The sequence below is a fragment of the Arvicanthis niloticus genome, chromosome 18 (assembly GCF_011762505.2).
Source record: "Arvicanthis niloticus isolate mArvNil1 chromosome 18, mArvNil1.pat.X, whole genome shotgun sequence".
In the NCBI taxonomy this organism is placed as follows: domain Eukaryota; kingdom Metazoa; phylum Chordata; class Mammalia; order Rodentia; family Muridae; genus Arvicanthis; species Arvicanthis niloticus.
Genome location: NC_047675.1, coordinates 1,539,862 through 1,559,034, shown reverse-complemented (window position 1 = coordinate 1,559,034; position 19,173 = coordinate 1,539,862). Strand labels below are relative to the sequence as shown.

Sequence of the window (19,173 nt, the reverse complement as noted above, 5' to 3'; positions counted from 1 at the left end):
CAAACAAACCCTACAACAACAACAACAAAACACCCTGAAACTAGGTTTTTCATTCAATGTATTCTGATTGTAGTCTCCCCTCCCCCAAATTCCTCAGGTATTCTCCAGTTTCCCACCCACCCCAAATCCACAGTCTTTATTTCTCTAGTTCATCTGGATACAAGCAGGCATCCAAAACTAATAATAACAATACAATATAATTAGATAAAATAAGATCAAACAAACCACAATAGGACAAAGCAGAGAAACAGAAGAAAAAGAGCCAAAGAAAAAGCTCAAGAGGATGTATGGGATTATTTCAATCTTCTTGGATCTGTTAAGTTCTGTTTTGTGCCTGTATATGTTCAATTTGGGAGAAGGTACCATGAGGTTCTGAGAAGGTGTATTCTTTTGTTTTAGGATGCAATGTTCTACAGATATCTGAGAAATCCATTTGGATTTAGTTGGTTTTAATGTATCTTTGTTTAGTTTGTGTTTCCATAATCTATTCATTGATGAATGTGTGCTGTTGAAGTTTCCCACTATTAGTTTGGTGCAGTCTATACTTTGAGCTTTAGTAAAGTTTCTTTTATGAATTTGAGTACCTTCATAGGAGCCTAGATGTTCAGAATGGAAAGTTCTTTCTGATAGATTTTTCCTTATATGAGTATGAATTATTCTTCCTTATGTTTTTTGATAACTTTTAGGTAAATGTTGATTTATTTGGCATTCTAATGGCTACTCCAAGATTTTTCGGAGAAATTTGCTTGGAAAATTGCTTTCCAGCACTATACACTTATGTAGTGTCTGTCTTTTACACTAAGGTGTGTTTCCTGCATGCAGTAAAATGCTGAGTCCTGTTTATAAATCCAGTATGTTATTCTATGCCTTTTATTGTTGGATGAGTCCATTGGCATAACTTTAGACACCTTATATGTCACTTTTCCTTCAAAAGCCTTCATACTTGAAACAGTTACAGTTACTCTCTTATTATCCTCTGTCTTCCTCTCCATCTCTTTTCTCTTTCCCCCTATTTTTCCTTTCTTCTCTACTTCTTTTCCTGCCCACTCCCTCCTTCTTCCAGTTAATCCTTTATTCTCCCCTTGCTGTCAATATTTTCCATTCTATTTTTGGAGGCCAGTCCACCATAGTGGAAAACATAGGATTGCTCTTCATTCCCTCATTGCACAAGATGGCTATCAGTGTTTTTCCTAGAGGTCCCACTAAATGCTCTTTGGAGCTGCACAGTGTCTTATACTCCTGACTTTAGCAGCCTGGTCAAGTACCAACCACTGCCTTACTATAAACCTGGCTCTATCCAAGTGACACAGAAAACACCTGAAGAACCCCTTCCCAATAACTCTTATTGAGGATATTTCCTGAGCTAAATATACTATGTGTGGGAAGCAGCTCCGCTCTTGCCATTACAAGATGGTGCTTGGTATAGGCATTGCTTGAGAGAAACAGCTCCATATATGGCTAGCCTGCGCTGACAGGTGTGGTTACCCGATCGCCTTACCTCGAGTCATTGAAAGTGGCCAATTAGTAGTGACATTGTGGCAGCTGCTGATAGGATTAAGTCAATGCTTATAAGGGGCTGCGGGAGCTGGGGAGGAGAGAGAAGAGAAAGAGAAGAAGCTTGCTGTACAGGGATAGTTGAATAAACCGCTTGAAGAAGAACACAGTTGCCATTACCTTATTCTGCTGGTCGGACGTGGGTAGCGACAACTGTGGTTCCCTCATTTCTATCTTTTTTGCTTTCTCACTTGTGTTCATTGTTTTTGATCTTTATGGGGTGCTCATCCCCACACCCTCACAGTACTACTAAAATCCCAGTAGTGACATTAGCCCTTAGGTATGTGGGTTGACCGTGGGAGGCAGCTCCATCTGGAAGCTAAATAGAGCAACACAATCCTGTTCTCCCCCCCCCCCCCCAAACTGTATTCCTACAGGTAGAGAATGCCAATCAGTGAATTTACAAACTGACACTTTTCTAAGGTGGCTTTCTATTTGAAAAGATTTCAAAGAGCTGGGGACTGGGTGGGAAATTGGCTAGGAAGCCAGTGCCACTAGAGAGAGTAGGTGCATATGTGCCTCAGTTCTGTGTGCCTGGAAGTGTCTTGGCTGTGCCCTGTGGATGGAGTTTTGTGAACCCAGGTATTACCAGCTGGAGCTCTTAGTTACAAAGACCATCCCTGGCATACCGAAGTTGATTTGTACAAGTTTGATTATATGGCACCTGAATGCTTTTCCTACCTTCCCTCACCCCAGGTGTTTTGCCAGTAGGCAGCACCCATAAGTTAATCATTGAACTAAGTGATCCACACAGCAAGTGTAGTCCTGAGAGACATCCCTATTGTCAAGGTATTGTTGAAGGGATGCCCAGCTGCTTTCCTTTCTTCTTGCCCTTGGTCTCTGTTGGCCATAGGATCATTCACCTGGCATTGCTCTTATGTACTTCTTCCTATTCAGCTGCAGATGATTGGCTCTATACTGAATGATGAGGTAGTCATAGTATTGTAGGGTGCTTTCATTTTTCATTGGGTCCAGATTGCGTCAGGCAGTGTCATTGCTGATGGCTCCTCTGGATTAAGCACAGTTTTAGGACCTTGCCCATGTCCCTTGAGAAATCAAACTTTTCTGCAGATTACCTCTCCGCCTCTGAAGAGCTAGGTCATTCTCTCAAAGCTGTAGGTAGTCTAATATAGAGTACACTTAATGCTTCCAAAGGGATTTCGTAGGGGTGTGAAGTCACTTGCTTAAGAATGTTCTTAGTCTTTGGGAGGCCAAGGCACAGGTCATTTAGTAGTGGGGATTATGGGATACTAGAACCTGTGGTCTCCTTCTTTGCTGAGTTGCCTCCTTTGCAAAGAACCACTTCTGCCAGTTTTCGCCTTGGCTGCCTCCCCCATATCACAGATGGTGCCAGTGCCCTTCCAGGAAGCCTCCCTCCTCATTCAGCTGTTTAAAATGCACCATTTATCCATGAAGGAAGAACTCTGGAGTCCTGTGTTAGTTAGGCCTTAGCCTTGTGAACTGTGATGGCTAGAATGGGAAAAGCCCTTAGAGGAGAACTGCAGGCATTTGTATGCAGCCAGTCTGGTGGGGTGAAATAAACACATCCCTGGTCAAACTACACATAGTCAGCATAGTGCTAAGACAGCCCCCAGAGCAGAATCTTGATTTTTCTTTTTACTGTCTTCTTTAGAAACCTGATTTCTTGCTGCCTCTCACTAGGTGGTGTTAATTGCGAGGGGCAGTCCTGTGTTCCAATTATTTATTGATGGAAGCAGTTTTTATTTATAATATGTGGGTCTCTTAGGGGCATGCCCTGTTGCTGAGCTCCAGTTATTTCATCTTTAAACAGAACCTGTTGATCCATGCGTATAGATTTTCAGAGTTACAATAAATGATACAAAACGTAGCTCACAGAACACTGCGTTTGCCAACTCTTTATCATCAGGCAAGCATTCTGCTCATTCAGCAGTGGTATTGTGGTAATTTGCATCTCATTGATTTGGATGGATATGATGGTGTGTATAATGAGGTATCAGAACCAGAATCTGGCCTAGGGTTGGCTGCGATAAATTGAGCCACTGTAGTCGTCATAGGATAACAGGAAAATCTGAAGAATTGAGCAGAAAAATATGTTACCTTGGGCAAGTCATTGTATTCTTCTTCAAGAACTAAGTCACAAGGGGCTAAGGGGCTATTGTAGGATGGGGAAGAAAGATATTAGAAGGTAGGTAGTAGGGTATTCAGTAGAGACCTAAAGTAGAAGTGCAGCTGGTGGATACCAGATGTGATTTGCTAGTAGTACCAACTTTGTCATCTGCTTCTTTATCATAGTCTTCATTAGGTATAACTTTTTATATACCTACTAATTGCTAGTGTTTATCTTCAAAAGTAAGTTCTGCCACCAGTACAGCGTCTAAAAAAAGAAATAGTTAGAATAGGCCTATAGGTATGGTCAAGTATAAATTCTTTAAACAACTCAAACTGAGCACTGAGCCTTGCCCTGCACTGTTAGGCGTGCTTGCTGTTTTATTGACACACAGCTCTGTGGCTTGGGGGATGTCAGATGCTCATAAAGTGTCCTTGGTTTTCAGTTGTGCCACATATTTGATCTGAAGTTGTTGAGGGACCCTAAAGGCTGTGATTTCTTTTTTTGCCTGAGATCAAGTGACTGCCCAGTGTCAAGGCATCAGTTCTGAGCTCAGCTCTAACAACCTCGACTTGGTGACACAAAGGCACTGTCTTGGAACCTCTGGGTGTCTGACCTGTGACCTCAGTGTCTAGCTACAGTGCCAGAGCAGATGCAGCTTGTTCACATCCGGGGCTGTTTGGTGGTGCCACCTTAGTGATTCCTTTAGCAGCAAGCAACATTTGGATGAGGAACTATTGAGTAGTAGTAGACTTCAGAGATGTGTGAAGAGGGCAGGGTACCCTGGGCAGGTATGTAGTGCTGCGGTTTACATGGAAAAGCCTTTGTGAATATAGACCCCAACTTGGGAGGGGATAGAAGCTACAGGATTATTTTTGATCTCTCTGGGTATTTCTGGTGGGTACTGTGTCTCATACTTCATTTAGTCAAGGAATTAGACAAAGTCACATGAATCCTAGACCAAGAGAACTTTGAGAAAGGATGATGGTCAAAGTCTATAGGAGGATCATCATGTAATTCCTGGTGAATACTCAGTAAGTACTGGTTACCCTTACCCTTCCTTACATCAGAGTTGGGTGAGATATCCAGTAGTGCCCTGGCTAGTGTTTGGGAAAGAATTCTAGCTTCCAGCACATGTGCTCATCCAGGTCACAGCTCTTTAATGCATGGCTGCATCTTCAGAGACATTTGAGTAAAACTGAGAAGGGTGAGATCATTACCTATTCCGCTAGCCTTTTTCTCTTTTCATAAAATCATTATAGTCTATGATTAAAGAATCGAGAGTCAATAAACTGAAGAATTAGGCATGTGGTAATTCATAAGATTTAAGCAGATGTAATATTTTCCATAGGCAATCTGTATTCTTAAAGTGATGCCTTCCCTGTCCTTGGTTCATTTCTGTGAACACGGACCCATCCATGATTTGGCTTGCTTGGCTATTTTCATGACCGCTCAACATTCCCAAAGACATACTCTATGTCTGCTATCATACACTGCCAAATGCCTCCTGGCTGAAGGTACACCCGTATTTGATGATCAATTTGGAAGTTTGAAGTTGAAAAATCATCATTACAGGTAGGGTGTCAGCTCCAAGATCCACAAAGAGTCTGGTTCTTCCCCTTTCTAAGTTTCTACCACCTGTGTTCCTTGCTTTGTGGTCCTTTCTTCTTTCTTTTTTTTCTACAAAGTGCATCTGTCCAATCTTTTTACACACTGCCACAGTGCTATGTACTCTCACTTGTACCTTCCCCATAGACCTCCCTTTCATAGACATTTGTGATGACATGAAGTCCATTTAGGAATAATTTCTCTATCTTGGGCACTCATCCTACTTTCAGAGTTACTTTTACCATGTAATACAACATTCACATTGTAGTAATTGTCATACAGGTGTGTGTATCAGTAGCAATTCTGAAAGACATCAATCTTGGTTCCCATCATTCTCATTTCGGTGAGGCTCATTTCCTCATATCTAGCTCTCTCCTCCCCCCACTGACCCAGTGATGCCCTTCTGTTCTTTTTTCATGTAACATCTGGAACCTGCCACCTAAGAACATGTACCATACACTGCCTTACCACTATTGGTTTATTTGTTTGCCTGTTTGGACAGTAGTGCATGGCACCTACTTCTTATCTCTGCCACACAGACACATGATTAAATATGGCAGGAAGTATTTCAAAGCTTCCTAGGAACATAGGCCCCAGAGTAAGAACCCTGACTTCTTTCATGGAGATACCCTAAGAACCCTATGTCCTGATTTTCATGGAGTGTTGTTTTCCTAGAATTGATTTCCCCCTGGGATCTCTAGTCCTCTGAGGTTCAGCATTTTAGGGTCCCCATTTTCCTAGCCTTTCATTTGTCTAATTCCCTCTGTGCTGGGCTGTAGTAGATTAGCCTTAGTAACAGTGAATAGACAAGTTCCTATTAACATTTATATTGCTTTTCTTTGCTATTTCTTGGCCAGGGTTGGCAGACTGGGATGACTATAAAAAAATGTTCTTTCATCTAAATAATGTCCCCATTAGTGGCTGGATTCTGGATTTTTGCTGGGCTCTGGAAACAAATAGGTGTGGGGAACTTTTAAACCCAGGATGAAAAGAAGGAATGAAAGTCAGATCAGAACCTTCATGTTAGATTCATTGCACTCATGCTGAGTACACATTGCATTGTCTGCTCCCATGTCAGGCCATGGTATAGAGAACTAACATGCAGTACTTAGTGAGTTGATATAAAGTGCCACACATTTTCTACTGTAGTTTTTCTTCTCTTTCTATCTCTGTCTCTGTGTCCCCTATTTATTTTTCAGACAAGGTTTTATGGAGCTCAGGCTTATTATCTTGAGCCTGTAATCCTATTGCTTCCATCGCCATACTTCTGGGATAACAGGCTTGCCCTGCCAAGCTTGGTTTATGCAGTATTTGGGACCATACCCTGGGCCTTGTGCATGCTAGGCAAGCACACTGACCTTTGACATTTGGCCATATTATTTTTTTATCCCTATCTCTTTCCAGATCTCCTTCCCTATTGAACCCATTTCATATTTTTTCTCCCTTAGAAGCCAAACCAAAAATGTGCATGTTCACACACACATGGACACAAAAGGAAGAAAGGAAGGAAGGAAAAAAAAAAAAACTTAAACTGGAGCCTGTTTGTTTTGGCCACCTATTTGGAAGGGAAGCAGAGAACAGTTGTCCTAACATGCTTTCTAGGAAATGGCGCATAAGTGATTCAAAGATCTGCAGATAAACTGGACAGTAACTGTGCCCAGGACAGAAAGGATAATGAAAGCAAAAACAAGTAACTGTGAAGGTAATTACTTTGTTCAAGGCAGATGCTGTAATTATAATCTAATGTCAATCCCTCCTAAGGTTGTAGGAAAAGTTGACAAGGAGCAAAATACATGCAAAGGCATGGGGTATAGTTTAAGAATACATTTCTGTCTCCTTAGTTTGGAGCTTTAAAAATGGAGAATGGGAAGAAGACTTGAGTGGTTATGAGTGTTTCTCAAGCTGTAACTTTGGGACCTATTAAAATGTAGACTAATTAGTAAGAGATTCTGCTTTTCTAACTAGTTCTGGGGATGTTGATGCTCTTGATACATGAGTGACACCCGTATCTTATGGGTATTAAAGGAATATGGATGATGTGGGAGAATAGTACACTTATGCCACTGTGTGGTTAAATGATTAACTAAGTATGCAGTAGCATTCTGGAGAGTGGCAGTAAGTGGAGGCCACAATGGAAAACTGATATAAACTCTATTTGTTAAGTGGGAAAAGAGTTTAGGGTTCTGTTGGTGGAAACAGTTGAAAGGAGATAACATTGGTATCTCTGTTACACAAGACACAACAGCATATGACAACAGCAGTACAACAACCATGGCTTGAACCAAGGGGTGTTTATCTCTGTCCTTCTTGGAGATCAGGAGGTTGGCCATGTAGGTGATGTGATGGTTTAATGGTGGTGGAGGTTCCCAGAATTCCTCTGGCGTTTACTTCATGGTCCTCACTGAAGGCTAAAGTGTTACAGTGTCCAAGGTTGTCCTAAGTGTCACTGACCCTGAGCCAATAAGAAGCAGGGGGAAGAACAACATGAGCTCAGTGTGTTAGTAGGCAAATGGCTTTGAGTGGCCTTTCAGAACCTGAACAATGGTGTCTTTGCTTTTCCAAGTGTAAGCAGTCAATAGGCCTAAGCAGATGGGAAGGAATATCTATTGGATAGCAGTGTGGCAGTCCTTGCTGCCTTTAGAATCATTAGACCTAAGCCCAAGGAGGGCCTGTGGAGCTAATCAGATACAACTTGAACATTTGATTCTGGTCTACTGTGCTCATGGATCTTGAAATCTGCTTTGTTCTTTGCATTTTCCAGTTTATTAGTGTGTGTGTGTCTAAATCTTTCTCATCATATAAAATTTAACTTTAGTGTCCCTTTTACCAAAAATCTGCAATCAAGTCAGCCCTTTAACCCCTGGATAGAGTGGGATGTTAGTATCTTATCTATTGGTTTTGCATTGTATTAAGGCACACTACATCTCTTCTTAATGTGTTTGATTCTCTCATTGCCTGGTAGTATATGTATTCTCTGTATGTGCTATAGTAGTTGAACCCCACTGTATATCATATGAAGTTTGGTGGCAGGATGGAACATGGCCAAGTGGTTTATACTAGAGCAGTACTCCTCATCCAGTGATCTATAGACCTTCTCTGATCACAGCATCTTTGCCTATAGCTTCTAAATTATCCAGTCTTGAATGAGCCCAGAAGTGTGCATGTCTCATTAGCTCCAGGTATTGCTAGTTTCCTGAGACAACCATGAGTGATCATCTATCCCTCATAGGGGACATGTCTGTGAGCCAGGCTTGGAAATAGACCTGGGAATTAAATACAGAGGAGTTAAATTGTAGTAAAGGTACTTGATGCTTGGAGTCTTGTTTCGAGTGGTTTTTGTTTGCTTGCTTATTTGTTTGTTTTAAAAAAAAAACTAAGTCTTAATTTTTTCTCATCTTTCATGCCACTGACTGACTGTATGATGTATGGCCACTCATGTACAGTTAAGACAGGAAAAAAGGTTTTCGATAAACTATAGAACGCTGTTATGTCATTCCCCTCAAATCTTTCTTTTATGCTTATGAAAGAGCCTTTTAAGAATTAATTAGATGTGTTTTTTAACATGTTCACATAGTCAAATAGGCAGATTTGCAAATTCCTAAAGCTCTTTCCTTCCTTCCTTCCTTCCTTCCTTCCTTCCTTCCTTCCTTCCTTCCTTCCTTCTGTTGTTCCTTCCTCCTTTTTACTCTTTGGCATCTGTTTGACCAGTGTCAACTATGTGTTTCTTTCTGTCCACATGTCCTAAAATCACTGTCAGTGGTTGCCATTACTCAGGCCAGTCCTAAAAAGATATATTGAGAAGTGTTTCACTTCTTTGTTTCTGGCTTCTCTTTTAGGGACATTGCTGACCATATCTGATTCTGTAACACATCTTGCCTTTAACACTAGCATCTAGATCACAGCAGTTAGAGGAGTGGTCAACATGATTGTCACAGAAGACGAAGTACTATTGTATTTCCTATCAACTTGAGAATCACCTGGGAAAGAAGCTCCTGGGCATACGTGTTATTTGAGGTGGGAAGACTCATCCTTATTACCCAGTTTAACAAAAAGTACGAAGGAAAACGAACATCAGCATCCATATCTCTCCTCTTCCTGACTGCAAGTGCCATGTGACCAGATGGCTCCAGTTCCAGCCACCATGGCTTCTAGGCTACAGTGGGCTTTACCCTTCCCACTGTTATGGAAAGTAAAAGCCATCCTTCCTTACATTAATTCTGTCAGGTATTTAGTCCAAGCAACAAGACAAGTAACTGGTGTAGACTCAGACTCCAGTGCCCAACTGTAGAAATATATTCATAGGATATTGATGCTAGCAATGTCCTCAGGGTCATGTGGCTTCTGTCCATGAGAAAATGCTTCTCTATTACAGTGATTTTTAAAATATAAAATGCTTTATTCAGTAACAATTTTTTTTTCAATTTCAAAATATGACAGACATGTTTTCCTTGCTCTGTGTTCTCAGATAATTTTTGCCATAAGTCCATGTAAATATGGAGATTGGCTTTTGACTGGAGCCCTAGACCTGTATCAAACAAACAGATAGGCATTCCTTTAAATGGGTAAAAGATGTTGCATCAGGTAAGTGATATTTGGAGAAAAGTAATTTGAGTTGTAAAATTTTAGGAAGGGTATTTTGAGTAATCCTGAGTGAAATTAGGATTTTGGTAAGGATGTAGCTCAGTTGGTATTGTTCTTGCCTGGCATACACATAAGTTCGATTCCAAACCCTGCGTATACTGGATGTGGTAGTACCTGCTTGTAATCCTAGCATTCAGGAAGTTGAGGCAGTTTAGTCAGAACTTCAAAGCCATCATTGGCTACATAATGAGCTTGTGGCCAGTCTGAGCTATATGAAATATTGCGAGTATGCAGACTTTATTAATGGTGATGTAGAGGTCCTCTTCACAGGAGAATGTTTATGTTGTTTGAGGACCAGCACAGAAGCTATTGGCTTAGATGAGTGAAAGTTCAGTAAAGATTTGATGGATAGCCCATGGTGGGATGTGACCAGCTAGTGTTTCTAGATCTTTGAGTTCTAATTTGAACATTGATCCACATGCAGGTGACCATGAACTCCCTGTCCCATTTACTAGAGTGAGCTTAATCTTTTAAGACACAAATGCACTGACTCTGCTCTAGAAATAGTCTTCAGCAGACACATCTGCCCATTCTTGTGTCTTGTCAATTAAGAAGGACCCACAATTTCTGCCACCTCAAATGGACCCACAGCATGCTACCACCTCAGAAGGACTCTCAACATCCTATTCCTGAGTAGCAGTTAAGCCCAGGAAGAAAGAAGCACATTAGTAGATGGGCATAGAAGGCAAATATTTTGTTCCATGAGTATGTTCCCAAATTCAGCATAAGATTTCAACTTTTCTTTCTTTGAAGAAGGCAGGAGAGTTTGAGACAGACTATATGTAACTCCACCTTCTTTCTTCAGAAATGATGAACTGACCTCTCAGATTTTATACAGGTGCATTATTAGGCTGGTGGCAAATAAACAAGTTACTGAAATTATTGAAAAGATGCCTGCGGAGGCACATTATGGGGACTATAATGTAGATGATACTGAACTATATAAGAATTCCATCTCTGTGTAAGCTGGCTTAAGAGTCAGCTAGCCAACATCATCCTCAGGGGATCATAATTTGTTTCTTTGGCTGTAAGTTCTTTGGTCAGAAGTAATGCTCTGTGGAATAGCAGGCAGGCTTGCGTTCAGGTTTCTGCCTTGTCTTCCATCAATGATGGAAGAATTATAAGATAAACTAATTATAATCTGAAATAAACCATTTCCTCCCCTAAATCACTTTTGGTCTGAGTATTTTGTCACAACACCAGAACTAAAAGAAGAGTACCCTCCATCCCCTCACCCATGACTCTCCTTACTTCCTAAGGGATAGATAGTAGGATGAGGCCTATTGCTTTAAAAGCAGACATAGCCTTTGTGAGTGCCTATTGGAAATGAATTTTGATGGTCCAGACACATTGGGCAACTTAGCAGAGATGAATGGGGCTTGGCAAACTTATCTCTGCTGTACACAGAACTGGATATTTGTGAACAGAGAGGGACATATTTTGAGTATTTGCTGAATTGTCTTCAGGCCAATGCCATACTAAATTCTAGTACTGGGCTTATCTGATTACCCACTGTGCTGTCACTATTTGCTTTTGAGAAATGAGCCTACAGACACCACCATGTCCAACATCCAGCCATGCTTTTTCTCTCCAGGACCAATGTCATATGCATTGATTATCTTGTTACAATAACAAATCTATTTTTAAATCTTTCTTATTTCTCATCTTCTAGAAAAGGGTAGAACTGTTCATTTTGACTGGTACACCTCTCTTTCTTCCTCTTTAACTCTCAAGGAGATTAATATTTAGTAGTTGTTGTTGGGGGCCGACTTTTAGCAGAAAGCGGCTATCAGCTTTGCAGCCATCTTGAGCCATATACCCTGACATGAGACTTGGATTACAATAGCCTACAACAGCTGAGCACACTCTGATAATCTTGGTTTAGATACCTTGGGTGTGTGAGATTAAAGGTGTGTGAGATTAAAGGTGTGTGAGATTAATGCTGTGTAACTTTAGAGAGTGACTTAGAAGTGTAGCGATCAGATTTAGAGACAAGACCTAAGGGCATGATTATAGGTGTGACTTAGAGGCATGGCTTAGAAGTGAGACATATAAAAGGCAGAGACAGAGATCAGAGAATAAGACAGAGGAGACAGAGAAGCAGGCCCTTGGGAGAGAACTTGGAAGAAGTAACTTGGAACTTTGAGGCAGTAGGAACTAGGAACTCAAGACTTGGGATTTGGACTAAGAAGAGAGACTAAAGAATAAACGGGACTGAAAAGCACTCTGTCTGGTCTCCATTCTTCGAGTCTGTCCTCACTCTCTCTCTTGCTGAACCCCGACCCACGGACTGGAGCAGCAGCTTGGGCCAGAATACAGTGGTCGCCCAAATGCGGGGCAGCCCGGGCCTCAGCATTTTGCTCGGGCCGCAACATTTTTTGGCACCCGAACGTGGGGTTAGTGCGGTTCTCAACATTTTTTGGCGCCCAATGTGGGGCTAGTGTGGTTCTCAACAGTTGTGGTACATCCACATCTGCCTGAAGCATGTGTTTGTGTTTAGAAGACAGTTGTACAGAGGTGCATGGCATTTATTTGGCGTATTTATTTGTGCATATGATGTATGTGCAGGAGTGAGGGTGTGTGTGTTCCATGTGTTTAAGTCAGAGGGCCAACTCAGGCACTGGTCTTCCTCTTTCACTTTGAAACTGTAAAGTCTCTAGTTTACAATTGTGTTCGACCGGGTAGCCAGTCAAAACTTCTATGAGTTTTCCTGTCTTCACCTCTCATCTCATCATAGGAGGCCTGGGATTATAGATACACACAAGTGTACCAGGCTTCACAAGCGTTCTAGGGATTCAGATACAGGTCCTATGCTTTTAAGACAAGTCCTTTACCCACTGAACCATCTCTCCAGCTATCTGCATTACTTCCTTTCTCTACCCTGCATGGCATATTGTTCTCCTCAGCATAATTCTGTACACTTTCCAAGACTTCCCTGTCTACCTGGGCCTTTCTGAGGCAAAGCTTTGAGGTGTCTGGGTCACTGGCTCTTCTGCAGCTTCTGGGATTGGGAGAAGTTGGAAGCTTTTTGAGGCTCTAAGACAAGATCCAGGAGAGCTCCTGATGTGTTGTTTGTAGTCTGGAATATGTCAGAGATGGGTGATTTATGAGGAATGAAAAACTGGGAAGGAATTGGGAAAGTGGTCTTTTGTGACATCTAGTGCTATTGTCTCTAACTGGAGGGACTTGTACCAGGCAAAACTAGCCTCACAGTGGCCTTCACCTTACCTCTTGATCAAGACTTCATGGCTTTTCCTCTTCTGTGGTTTGTTTGAATTTTTATTAACTCTGATTTCACTCATCATATGGAGAGGTCCTTTCTCTTATCCCCACTTTCCTCTCTTCCAAATCTCTCTCTCTTGATTATTAGTACAGATGTGAAACTGGGGCCGCCTTGTTACCTGGGGATATAGATGCTGACTGGGCTTGATAGGTGACCTGTGGGTAAAATAGATGGTTGATGGACACATGGATGAATTCTGGGAGGGGGGGGACATCCAGTCTAGCTTCTCTATCAGAATTAGAAAAATTGGACAGTGACTGGCTAGGATGTGGGAGATTGTCAGGAAGGAAGAAGGAATCTTGGGTCCTAAAATCTGCTTTAAAACAGGGCAGCGGAAGCCTTTTTGTTACTGCAGAGATTCCTTGTAGGTCCTGAGCACTATGGGTGCTTTTCCATTTCTGTTCCTTGCAACTCCAAGAAGCAGATATCTTTTTATTGATGGACACTAAGGTAGAATGGGTCTTCATGACTAAGTTTCTTCCTTAGTTAGCTGGCTCAACTTAGCTATGCCTTAATGGGTGTCTCTCTCTCTCTCTCTCTCTCTCTCTCTCTCTCTCTCTCTCTCTCTCTCTCTCTCTCTCTCTCTCTCTCTCTGTGTGTGTGTGTGTGTGTGTGTGTGTGTGTGTGTGTGCATGCACATGTGTACTGGGTTGTTTGCTTGCTTGATGTGCTGTGGGAAGAACCTGGGATCTTACACATGCTAGGCAAGTGCTTCACCCCTGACTTACATACCCAGGCTTTTCTCAGTTAATGACTTTACTTGATACTAGCAGTGTTGTGTTAGACAACTTTTTTAACCCTTTTACATCTTAACTTCCCTGAAAGAGGAGAACAGCAACACTCTTGTGGTTGTGAGGAATCCTCAGTGAGAAGAAGCTTATGATATTTTTCTGTAGGTGTGCTATACAATGTTTACCATAAAGAGAAGAACCCTTTTAAAAGAAGGGAAAAATTAATATTAGGATATTTTTAATTTTTTTTGTGGGTGGCATTCATGTTGCCATTGATCCCACCTGGCGATAATAGATTCTCTTCCTCCCTCCTCTCTTCTCCCTTCTTCCTCCTCCCTCTTCCACATGAAAGGGGGCATTAGTCTTCCAGTTTTCCTAACCCCTCTCAGCAGAGCATACTCTGCCTGCCTAGCAAAAAATGTAACTGTGAAATCAACAATACCTGATTGTGGGGAGCCAACAGAGGGTGGCTATCATCTGTGCAGCCATCTTGAACCATGTACCCTGACAAGAGACTTGATTACAACAGCCTACAACAGCTGAGCACACTCTGATAACATCTTGTTTTAGATACCCAGGATCTTCCTTTGGGTGTGTGAGACTTAAAGGTGTGATTTAGAGAGAAGACCTAAGGTTGTGACTTAAGGGCGTGACTTAGAGGCATGGCTTAGAAGTGGGATATATAAAAGGCGAGAGGCAGACAGAAGAAATTACTATTAGGTATTAGGCACTTGGCACTTGGAGAAAGAACTTGGGACTGGGAAAGAGACTAGCAACTAGAACTAGGAATTAGGACCTGAGACTTGGTACTAGGAACTAGGGACTTGGAGAGAAGAAGAGAAACTGAAGAATAAACAGGATTGAATCACATTCTGTCTGGTCTCCATTCTTCTCATCTGTCCTCACTTTTTCTCTGGCTGAACCCTGACCCGCAGACCTGAGCAGGTTGGGGCAGTTCAGGTTCTAACAGTTTAGCCCCCAAGGCTTTTGGCAGTTCGGGTTCCAACACTGATAGAGTGGTCCACGACATTTTTGGCCCCCAAACGTGGGGCAGCTCGGGCCAGGACACCTGATAAGTTGTGCAAGCAAACTTCTGTTATGACTATTGAGCAGAAAGGAGCATAGTCTTACCATGAGCACCCATCCATTCTATAGGACATTTCTTTTTCTTGTCACTACTGTGTGTCAGCTCAGTACTGTATCACTACTGGTGTTCTCAGCTCAGGAGATTCATTAACAGCGTTAACAGTCAGAGTTGCAAGTTCATAAAATTTCCTTTCCAGTGAGGGAAATGGATAAGAAATCAATTCTGTCTACCAGTGAGGAGTGTCATTAAAAATAATGAGGGCTAAGTCCAGCTGGATGTGATAGTGCAGGCACTACTTGAGTCCAGAACTAGTGCAGCAGAGGCAGGCAGATCTCTTAGTTTGATGCCAGACTGGTCTACATAGTGAATTGTACTCCAGCCGGAGATAGACAGTAAGACCCTGACTAATAAAAGTAAAACAAAACAAGCAAATGAACAGACAAAATTAAACATGCAGGGCAGATGAGAGAGGTTAGGTAATGAAGTGCTAAGGACATGATTTAAATTTCCAGAATCTACATTTTAAAAAGTTAGGTGTAGTGGAATATGCTGATAATCTTAGTGCTAGGAAGGTAGGAACAGCCGTATCTCTCTGGGGCTCAGTGGCCAGCCAGTTGGAACTATATGGCATATTCCAGGTTGATGGGAGGTCCTGTCTTTAAACACACACACACACACACACAAACACAAATGAAAAATAGTGGGCAACGTTTGACTAAAGATAGCTAAGATTGTCTTCTACCCCTCTAGCCCCCCCCCACACACACACACACATAACATGGATAAGTATGAAGTGGAGATTTTTTAGGGGAGGGAAGAGTTCCTTAAGCGGGCTGTCTTGGAATAGGTATATCCGTGAAGCTGGGAAAGAGGCAAAGCAAAGATAGAAAGGATGATATTCCAGATTGTGGAATATAGGAGTCCTAGGGCTAGGCAAGATCAGTTTGCTGAAAGGACAGCTAGAAGGAGGAGATGACAATGAGGTCAGGCTGATGCCAGTGATTTAGGTCTTCACAGATACTCATAAAGCAACAGTTTTGTTCCATGTGGCAGTAGCGACCCACTAACATAGGGTTGGCACAAAAAAAAAAAAAAAAAAAAAAAAAAAAAATTTCCAAAATGGCAGGTTGAACTTGGAATCAGTTATATGATTCTATTTATCAAATCTGGCAGTATCTGTTCATGGACTCAAAAGTAAGTACCTGGTGGGGAAAGAGAAAGAGGAAGAGTGCATTCCAAGTAATCAGGTAGGAAAGCTTTCTGGTCCATTGAACTGGTTCACACTGGTAGTCCCTGCAGAGGTGGGAGGAGAGTTTGGATTTGGAATATATTATGATGCTCCTTGGAGATGCCAATAGCTTGGCTATGGCAGAGAAAGGAGGAGGCTAGATAGGGCTGATTCTAAACTCCTGTTTCCTGGGAACTGGTAGTAAATCCAGAATCTGGAAGCTATTTACCATATTAATAACTGGGTATGTTAGTACTTCCAGTAGTTAAAGATTTCAGTATCCACAGATAGACAAATACATTGAATTTGCCATGGCTTTTCACTTACTTTTGCTTTCAGTGAATTTGTAGGCACTAATAGAAGTGTATTACATCTGAGTTACTACCAAAATGGAAATTTCAAATTAGCAAGCACACTAGAAAACACAGCACACCCCATAGGCATTTACATTTGAGAGATAGCCTTGTCAAAGAAATGTGGAGGCGATCTGGTTAGCCAAATTATGCTCATATAGAGTGAAGTATTGACAGTTGATATTATTGTATATATTGTATATTGTATAAATAGTGGTAATTATTATCAATGTTGGAAATGCTTATTCTACAAATGTTTAAATAATCCTAGCAGTATTCCGAAAGGTTTATACATGCTGTCTGAATTAGTCATCGCCTACAACCCATTAAAAGAGGGATTATTATCATTCCCATTACACAAGAATGAGGTGAGACGTAAAACTTTTGTCAAGCCTGAAAATACAAGGCTGACAAACAGCAGATGTACCATCCAGACACTGGTAATCTCATCATGAACCTCTGACTTCTGAGAACAGAGGGTATGAATTAAAATTTCAACTTCTGCTTTAGTGGCTTCCCACACAAATAGCTAATGACCCATTCAGTTTATTTTTCATAAGGAGTTTGGGGGAGGGGAAGTGTTGACACCTTGTTAAATTTAATATTTAGAGAGCAATTGTTTACAATAGCTCTTTGACAGTATTTTGTGTGTATGTGTGTGTGTTTGTATGTACATTTAACTTTTTATTGAGTCTTTGTAAATTTCATATCATGTACCACAATCCCATTCATCCCCCAGTCCCTCTATATCTGTCCATGAAAGCCCCCAAAGAAATCAAACAGCAGCAGCAGCAGCAACATCTCACCAAGGAATCTGCATATGTTACTGTGTGTCACATAGTATTCCCTTTTGTCCAAACAGCTTTAATTGCAAATGTTCATTGCATTGAGTCATTAGTCTGGTTATAGGACTCTAGCTTCTCCAACACTATCAGTACTGGGTCCTCACTGGGTTTCCTCTCTACATGCTGTTGTTGCTTTGTGTAATGGAACTCTTGAAACTTTGTATCTGGAGGAACAGCAGTTCATAGGTTGGGTAGATTCATGGGTGGGCAAACTCAAAACCTTGGATCTGGGCCTGAGTGGTAGCTGTGTTGGTCAGCTTGACTGCTCTGCTGGGAAGCTCTCTAACCACTCATATCAGCTGGAACAGCTCTCCAGCACTATCCAGGCAAGGGGCAGGTCAACTTACCTGAGTAGAACAGACAGCAAACCTCTCCCTAACCCCTCCCCCCCCACTCCCCTCCATCCCCATTCTGCACCCCTCTGCTCTAATGACCTTGGAGCTGGCTTTCCTGTAACACTACTAGGTCCTGCTGTACAGTGCTGCCCAGACAAGGTGCAGGGCCTGCTTTCAAGAGTGATGCAGCTAGGGAGAGGTAGGGCCAGTTTACCCACCCTCATGCCTTAGGGGCCAGCTATCCCACACTGTATAAGTTAGGGGCATTGCTATCTCTTCACAACCTTGGCACACCAACATGGCCTCAGGTGGCAGTCCAGACCAGGTATTGTTTGCATGAGCCACAGACATCAACACAAGCCTGTGCAGGGCTATGGACCTAGGCATGGCCCTCTACAGCAGGATGGAACAAAGATTTACTGTGGCCTCAGATGGAATCACAGACTACTCACATCATCCTTAAGTTAGATTTATATCTAAAACTGTTAAAGAGTGGTGAGTGGAGCAGAGGTTGCTGGAGGTGACCCTTCCCCCAGCACTGAGTCCTGTCATTCATCTCACTTTTCATTATCCCCTTGAGTCTCTCTTCTTTCTCCTCCTCCTCCTTTTCTTTCTCCTCCTCCCCCTCTTTCTCCTTCCCCTCCTCCTCTTCTTCCTCCTCCTCCTCTTCTTTATCCTCCTCCTCCCCGTCCTCTTCCTCCTCTTCTTCCTCCTCCTCCTATCCTCTTCCTCCTCTTCCTCCTCCTCCTTCTCTTCTTTATCCTCCTCCTCCCCTTCCTCTTCCTCCTCCTCTTCCTCCTCCTCCTATCCTCTTCCTCCTCTTCCTCCTCCTCCTTCTCTTCTTCATCCTCCTCCTCTTCTTCCTCCTCTTCCTCTTTCTCTTCTTCCTCCTTCTACTGTTCCTCGTACCCCTCCTTTTCCTCCTCTGATACCACTGCTGCTGCCTCTCTTCATTGTGCATGCACTAGATTGCTTTTCTTTCGCTTTCATCTCTCCATCATTTAGTTGCTTGTCTTAGTGGCATCTGAGCCTCTGAGTGTCTTGGGGGGAGGGGTCTCCAGCACTCTCTGCTCCATCCACCACTCTTTGATTGTTTTAGATTCAAATCTACCTTAAAGATGTATGAAAACAAATTATACTATTTGGTTTTTAAGTGCTTTTTCAGCAATATAAATAATGAAGTGTATTGGAACTGGCAAGTATAGTACAATAAATTGAGTATAATTAAAACTGTGATATTTTTAAATTAACAAGAAAAAAGTGGTAAAATTAAGAAATCTGCATATGTCTTTATAGCCTCCCCCAGCTGATAACTGGGTGGATGGTTGCTGAGAGTATTGGTAACATTGATGTTCTGGGTTTCAACTCTATGATTGTCACACTTCATATAAAGGATGCTTTGATTTTACTTCTGCACAA

At 42.0% G+C, this 19,173-nt stretch overlaps 1 protein-coding gene and 1 non-coding gene across 7 annotated transcripts in view; both read left to right on the top strand.

Annotated features, from left to right (window-relative positions):
* The window catches only part of Large1 (LARGE xylosyl- and glucuronyltransferase 1), a 425,417-nt gene that overhangs the window by 159,523 nt on the left and 246,721 nt on the right, over positions 1 to 19,173 (top strand). The gene's annotated exons all lie outside the window — the stretch shown is intronic.
* Positions 4,230 to 4,367, top strand: LOC117723591 (small nucleolar RNA SNORA76). The gene has a single exon (XR_004608693.1). It is a non-coding gene; the product is annotated as a small nucleolar RNA SNORA76 (small nucleolar RNA).